Genomic DNA, 5919 nt, shown 5'->3' on the forward strand with positions numbered 1-5919 from the left:
AAGTAAGCCATTGCCACATACTCGATTAGTCTCCCATCGTTAGTCCCATCAGATCTATTATCGGTGTACACACTCACACATTCGAGACTAGTTTAGTACTCTTGGCATTCAACAATTCATCACACTTCTCATATTCAATATTATTGCACATTTGCATGCACACATGCTGCCCATGTATAGTCATATTCATTGACTATTTTTTGCATTAGTTCCTACACACACACACATCAACCTTTTACAGCCTCTTGGCTAATCCTGACACTCAATTGTGATCATTTCATTGTAGGCTTGCTCTCTAGAATCCATGCAGTTCTTCCACCATGACTTGGTTTTGGTAGTTTTGTGTAAGTCCCTTAGTGGTAGCTTTTACAATGTTCTCATGAGTAGACACTCTCACTGATACACGAGTAAGCCTCTTTCATATAGCACCAGACCATCTCTAGCATGGATTTATCCACATCGCATCATTGAGGATACACCAATCATGACTCTAGATGAGATCTATGAATGGAAAGAGAACCTTCTTTAACCATTTATTGCCACAAGGTATGTTCCAATATTTTTTTCCCAAAAGTGGAATTAAAATACCCCTCCTTTTGAATGCATATGGTATTGTAAAATTTTGGGAGGTGAACCCCCCGACCAAAAAGCAATTCTCACCAAGAGATTCCTCCTCCCTTACAGCATAAGTTGAGAGGTCAATGGTCTTCCAATGGTCTCGATGAACCACTGGCACAAATACACATAAGGGTTAGATTCCCCTCTTTTAATGTTTGCACATAAATGCGATATGAACATTTTTCTGATTAAATACCCTTAAATCGCGTTTTTAGGCAAATAATTTTTTCTATGGAAATAATACTATGTACCCTAACATCGGATAAATCATATGCATGGGACTAGGTGCAATAGTAATAGGTTTTGCCCATAAACGTGATACAGGTGTTTTCGAGCAATATACACTCAAATCACATTTTCAAGAAAACACCTTGGCCTCAAAGTAGCAATATCTAGGCTCCAAATAAAACATGAGATCCAAACAAATTCAGATAAATTGAAAAAGAAAATGATCTTAGATCATGCAAAAGATGAAGTAAATGCCTAAGATCTGGTGCAGTGGAATTGTGTTTTTAAGAAGACTTATAAAAAGATAGATCAAGAAAACACATGGAAAGGTAGATCAAGACTGTGGTGTATTTAAATACCTAGATTTTTTCTCTCCATGGCTTTTGCACAAGTGTAGGTAGGTGAGGATGATGGTGGAAGACAAGCCACGGCTAAAGTGTTGTCCAAATGAAGATGAGGAATAAGATGAGGCTACGGTGTAGGAGAAAAGTGATGAAGATCAAAACTGTTGAAGGGATGGAGAAAAGTGAAGATAAGAGGAGATGGCATAGATATCTATGCAAGTCACACTTGTCAGCCACACATGCCAAAAACGATCTTCTAGGTACTAGTTAATTAAGTATGTAATGATTGCTTGCACCTATTTTTAGACCAAGCCACCACTAAGTAGACTTAATCTCCCCTTTTCATCTTCATCTTGAGTTTCATCTTCCTCTCTACAGGCTTGTGCTATCCAACCTCACCAGCTCCATCAAACTGACCCACTACAGCTCTAACTCCATCACCCAGACCCACTATAGCTCTAGCTCCACCCATCAAGCTCATATTATCTTAGTATCCCCCTTTTCCAATCAAGGGAAATATAAGGCTCAAACCCTTCCATTACCACCGCTATTTTAGGCCCTTAGCCTGCACCACCTTAGATTACCCCCATGAACCATGTGATCATTGAGGAGCCATCTAGTGAGTGCAAGGATGCAAATTATTCCCCTTTGGCAAATTACTCCTTGCCATGCAGGAGTCCCTTATACCAATATAGCCAGATAAGTCATTATATCATGCAAGATGAATAGTACAACTTGTTTTACCAAATGGCTCCCACCACACAAAGAGCTCGTGATATGAATACTTTGGTATGCAGACCATCTATGCAATGCTATACCTATCAAGGACCACACCGAGCTAGTGAGTGTCCCTATAAGATGCTAGCCAACCAACTGGTGGCTTGCTATAAGTGCCAAGGACCTCACTTCCTAAAAGACAACCCCTACAAGGATGATCAGCCCCTGCCCACAACTGTCGCTAACATGAATGCCCCACTAAGTAGAAAATTTTGAATTCATGATTTGAAAAATAGTAGAAAATTAGATGAATGATTCAATAAGGAGAATAAGTCGGACAAAGAAATGCTACCATGTCACTTTTTTAAGGAATTCACCACATCATCTGATAGTATTCATACAAATACAATTTATCCATACAAAGAACTGTTCATGCAAAAATTTATTGGTACAAATACATGATGCAATGCCTATATATGCACATAGAGGAGAATTTTGTGTTCTTCTCGCACTTGGTTCTCTAGCTGAGCATAAGAGATCAAAGAAGAAAAATTTAAATAGGTAGGCCTTGGAGGTTGCTTAAGCAATGTTAGAGGTCTTAATCAAAATGGAGATTATTTGTGTGAGTTCTCAGGATCTCTCTTTTGAGATTCTAATATCTCTTTTGTGAATGAGTTTGTTTGTGTGAGTTCTCAAGATCTCTTTTTTGAGATTAAAAGAGCTCTTTTGAAAATTGTGATTTTTGTTGTGTTAAGCGGAGTTTGTTTTATGTGATTTGTGTGTATATGGAGTTTATTTTGTTTTCCTAAGATCTCTAAATTGTGATTTGTAATTTGTTTTCTTGTTTGATAAAGTTATTTGGATCTCATGTATATGTGTTCCTGAAATCTCTAAAACTATTCTTTTTTTAACTTTATAATTTATTTATTTTAAAATGTCGGTGAAATAGTTTTATTCTTGCATACATGACTAATTTTTAATCTTAAGTTGTAAGTTCTTACTTATTATTGAAAAAATATATATGTATTCTTTAGATTTTATGTGCATGGACTTTTAAGTATTCACATTCTTACACTTGCTTGTGAATGAATATTTTTTATTATTTCGATAGTATGTGAATATATGTTTTGTAATTTGTATTCTGATAAAGTTACATTCTTTCACTTGCTCTTGAATGAATATATTTATTCTTTTGATTTTATGTGCATGGACTTTTAAGTATTCACATTCTTACACTTGCTTTTGAATTAATATTCTTTATTCTTTCAATATTATGTGAATGAATGTTTTGTAATCTTTATGTTTCAATAATATGTGAATGAATGGTTAGGAAGCTTCATTGCCCTTGTCACTACCATGACTATGGCACCATCATTGGTGGGTAAAGCTAGGGTCATTATAAGAGAACCTCTTAGACAATATTGAATAACTTCTTACTCCAACGCCACTTAATCTTGATACTTGGCATCTTTTTCATCCGAACTATTGTCATCAAATGCAGAGGATGTAGACTCATTCGATGAGTCCAACTTATTAGCTTTCCCTTCCAAGAATGCTTATGTTTATGGAGCATGATGTGCTTGACTCGATGTGAACATGTAAGAGTGAAGATATATATAGAATCCACAGCATGTTTTACAGGTTTAGAGAACAAGATACCAACACTTTGGTCTAATTAGACTTAACAGCTCACAGAGCTTCTTGGTTAACATTTTAGCCACAAAGCCATAAAGATAATTTTCTTATGCAATAACTCCAATGGGGTTGGATAATTTTTTATGTTTCCATTAACTTCATCGCACATTATTATTGTTTTTTTTAAATTTTGGTATGTGGCAAATTTAATTTTGTTCTTTAGTATCTCCTCTAAAAACATTAATGATGAAATATTTTGATCGATTATTATTAACTTTTCATTTATCCATTTGCATGATTTTATAAGATCTACCCTAAACCGTATCTTTCATTCATGTTAAGTAGTGTCTCCTAAGCAATTGAGTGTAAACTTAACTTTCATCTCCTGTTAAGTAGTGTCCATTTGCATGATTCTATAAGATCTACCCTAAACCTTATCTTTCATTCCTATTAAGTAGTGTCTCCCTGTTAAGTAGTGTCTCCTAAGCAATGGAGCTATACAAAATTAATGCTTTTGTTTCTTTTGCAAAATTATACTCTATGAAAAGATATGGGTGGATAAAAATGGTTCTTTCAATGAGCTTTTGTTGCAACTTGTCACAAAGGCTAGCCTCATGTAAGAGGTGCTATTGTAAAGCTGGGGTCATTATAAAAGCACCACTTACACAAGGCTGAAGAATATGACCAATTGCAACAAGAGCTCATGAAAAGGCCATTTTTCCCCATCTCTCTCTTTTCATACAATATAGTTTCACAAAAAGTACAAAAGCATTAATTTTGAGGAGCTTCTAGTTTTGTGAGGTACTACTCAATATGGATGGGTGGATAAGTTTAGCTTGGATTTGGTGGAGTTTAGGGGAATGAAAAATGAAAACTTATTACTATTTGATTTAAACATCTTCCATCAATGCCGCTAGAGGAGACTAGAAAACAAATTTGAACTACCCTTGTACAAGAAATTAGAGAATGATAAAAATTGTACAATGAAACAAATGGTTATATAATAATATTGGTGTCTATTAGAGTATTGTACAATCAAACAAATGGTCATATAATAATAATAATATTGGTGTCTATTAGAGTATGTCCTAAAGAAATTTATCTTTTGTGGGTGTCGTGGAAGATATTTATGTTGATGTGCATTTGGATGTTGCACTCATGAAACAATTTTTTAAGAAAGACAAGATTTTCCACCTTAACAAGGTTTTGACATGTCTTGACACACCTATGGCTTTGCTAGTCACTGACTTGACACACGTGATTGCACCGATCACTCTGATGGTCATCTTTATATATGTACAACAATGTCCAAATAATCATGAGTAACCTTCAATCAATCAAAGTCAATATGGTCCTTGAGGGATCCCCTTTAGGGGCTAGGACATATTGACAAGCCATATATGTCCTAGTGGCATCATTAACTCACAAAACTACTTTGGTGATAGGTGATTCCATGTAAACCATTGCAATGGATGGAATAAAACTTTGATCACACTTTCATTCATGCATTCAAATAATCATGAGTTGCCGTTAATTGCTCTTTTTTAGCTAAGTTGCTCTACTAAATTTGTGCCAAAGTAATCACATGCCAGACCATTCACATGTTTAATTAATCATGAGTATTTTTCAATCAATCAATCAGACATCCAATGCTAGTGAGGTGGCTTCATTCACAAAAGACATACCACCAAATTAAGTCTTTATTTCTAGTAAAATTATTTGTATGGATACTAGTTTATTTATATGAATAAAAGTATTCATACGAATAACATAGCATAAAATTTCTAGTTCATTTTAAATAGATAAAAATAAGAATTTTTTTATTTTTCGAATCAAAAAATAATAATCAAACAAAATAATGCAACTTAGATGCCCCATTGTGTTTGGGTTGTGGGGTCAACCATCTTTACAAGGAGTGCCCAATGAGAAGGACCCCTAGAATGGCCATGGATCCTAAGACTAGCATTAATTTGTTGAGTATTTAGAGAGGCCAAGTTTCTTTGGTGTCATTAAATGTTATCAGTGCTAGGAACTGCTAGAGTTATGAGAAAGGATCTCCATATTTAGGCCAAGAGGGATAAGGTAGCTACAACCCAACTTAGGGGTACGGGCCGCACAATTGTTGTTAATGTTGGGAAGGAATCAAATAGAGTGATTATTCTCAAAGCAAGTCCAATAAGGACATGGCTACCATTTCCACTTCCATATCTTCAAAACACAACCCGTCAGCCAACCAATTCCTGACCTGAGCATAAGGATAGTGCAAAGGGGGTACCAACTTACAAGTAGAACCCACCCCTATGGGTCATAATGAATACTTTGACCTCGCTATTGAAAAGCAATGCCTGTTTGTTGAGGCACAATAGCTAGTCCAATA

This window comes from Dipteris shenzhenensis, chromosome 3 (assembly GCF_047967505.1).
Source record: "Dipteris shenzhenensis isolate YYH24624 ecotype China chromosome 3, Dip_SZ_1.0, whole genome shotgun sequence".
NCBI classification, from domain to species: Eukaryota; Viridiplantae; Streptophyta; class Polypodiopsida; order Gleicheniales; family Dipteridaceae; genus Dipteris; species Dipteris shenzhenensis.